At 34.6% G+C, this 2,568-nt stretch overlaps 1 long non-coding RNA gene across 1 annotated transcript in view; it reads right to left on the bottom strand.

The window, feature by feature from the left end:
- LOC136273786 (uncharacterized) overlaps positions 1-2,568 on the bottom strand; it is a 194,663-nt gene that overhangs the window by 5,936 nt on the left and 186,159 nt on the right. The gene's annotated exons all lie outside the window — the stretch shown is intronic.

Here is a 2,568-nt window from a genome sequence, read left to right on the forward strand (position 1 = left end):
CTTACAAAAAAGTGTGACGGACGGACACACGGACGCACGGACACACGGACGCACGGACGCACGGACGGACGCCCGGCATTTCTATGTCCCCGCACCGCGTTGCGGCGGGGGACAAAAAAGTAACTAGCTACATGTAATTCATAGATTTATAGAAACTAACAGGACCGATATCAACATGCCCCATTTGTTGATTGGTTGAACCTTAGTGACCGAAACAGACAGGATTGAAATCTGGACGCCTCTTTTATCAATTGGTTGAAACCACCATTGCTTTTAGGAAAATCATAGACTGCATAAAATAATAATGATGATGTCAGACTCAAACTCCAATATGAGACAATTTGTTTCTTTCTTTTATCCAACGACTTAAGTACATTAACTGTAAATTCATTCAACTATATAGGACACAAAGACACTTAAAACCAACATGCTCTCAAATATCAGTATACCTTGTATTCCTACGCACTATGAACTTGCGCGAGAGTTGGTGCACGGTGCGACGTAACAGCGCCACAGCCAGCGCAAAATCACTGCGCGTAAAAATAATATAACCAAATGATAACATATACTGCATGTTATGTACTATAATTAATGAATTTTCATGAAATCTACACCAACAAGTATTATTCCATTTTATTTGTATTTAATAAATGTATACTTATTCATATTTTTCTGGGGTTTTTCTACTTTTTTAAGAGGCTGACCTTCACAAGCTTTTATAAGAAATATAGATTCACAAGGCAGTTCTAACACCTTCTGTTTTATTTTTTTTCCCTTTGTACAGAGATAAACTCTTTGGAAAGGGGGGGGGGGAAGAAACAGGCAGAACTATGCAATTACAGCAAACTTGTTTTGACACCAAATTTAATTAAAATTGATTACTGCACAATAACTTTGCAGTCAGTCTCTCTTCACATGACATGTGTACACAGTCATTTTCAGAGGCATACTATACGATGTCTTTATGTTATAGTAAAATATTTGTATTTGTGACATCGCTTCCGTATATGACTTGCAATCAAGCTTAACTGTAAATTGTTTTCTTATTTGAGTACATTTGGTCTAAAGTTTCCAATATTTTAACGACAAATATACAGTTCAATCATAGCACAACCAAGGTAACTCCATCGAGGGAACATTGTGCTATTTTTAGATCTTGGAAAATCCCCAACATTCGATAATGGCGGAGGTTTCGAAGAAGGCACATTATATTAAAACAAGTATTAATTGCCCCTCTATTTATGCATTTATTACCGATTTATAATCCCAGTTTCAATATATCTCAATCATAAGTTCAGTTCTTTAACCGTTAAACACTGTCCCCCTTGCTGAGATCGATGTTAGCGACGCTCTCTGCGGGTGCAAACGTTTTTATGAAGATTGAACGAAATAACGACAACTTTACATTTATTTATCACTGTTAGGATCTGAAATAATTGAGAAAAGATTTTTTGCTTATAATACATGTAAGTATGCATAGCGGAAAGCATGGCGGGGGCCTATACCTCTACGCAAAAACGGCCTAGGGAAAACACTGCAGTTAATATTCATTCGCGTTGGATTTTATTTAAATAAAGTCAATTCATATTGGTTACAATAACATAAGCGATAAAAACATATGGAAAATGTAATCTTGCTTAAAGATATATATTATGAACAACAAACAGTTAACTTTGCAACATTCGAATAGAACTATTTTTTGTCGCGCATGTTCAGATAACTGAACTCTTTGCCGAAAAGATTATCCGGCAACTAGATGGCCGTAAGCCATAAAAAACCTTTTACCTCCAGGTTTGTTCCAGGGGTCTTATCAAAGTTGTTTTTTTTTTGTATGCCCAATTTCCCAGTTTGTCAGATAATGGTTATTTTCCATTTGACAAAGGTGGGAATGGTGATCTTTATAGTATTATTATAACATTAAGATATATTTAAGTAATAAATAAATATGTAATATCACCTATTAAGTGTCATTAATAAAAAATACATGGTCATTGTTTTGAAATATATGAATTAAGCTATATTTAGGCGAGTTAAGAAAGCATGACAAAGAGCTAGGCTTGCTGAACCCTCTTCACATTTTCGATGATTGGAGACCAAATAAAGCTTATGCTTCGAAACATTTAAATATAATATCAATTTACGCATCAAACGAGCCATTTTCAACAAATTTCGCTGAATATCCGCAACTGAAACTGTCACGCTATGGCGTCAACAAAGCAAAAAGATGACGTCATAATACAAATGAAACGCTGCGCGAAAGTGCGCGTACTCGTTCTGTACTCGGCCTCTTTAACTAATGATTCAAACTTCTTTGATATCCCTTCATTACCCATTGAATTCCTCAAATATTAGATTGTAGAATTTTGTGTTTTTACATATAAGGTAGAAAACAAAGAAATAATTACATTTTAACGTTTAAGAAAATGTGTACATGTGTAGTATTCTAACAATAATCATTTCTGTTTATTATTATATAACATGTTTCATAATTGTCAAGTATCCCGAACAAGTGTTTACATGCAACATATAAAAAGAGAACTGTTTACTTCCTCTTTGTTAAAAGTCTCA

The sequence above is a fragment of the Magallana gigas genome, chromosome 1, assembly GCF_963853765.1.
Source record: "Magallana gigas chromosome 1, xbMagGiga1.1, whole genome shotgun sequence".
In the NCBI taxonomy this organism is placed as follows: Eukaryota; Metazoa; Mollusca; class Bivalvia; order Ostreida; family Ostreidae; genus Magallana; species Magallana gigas.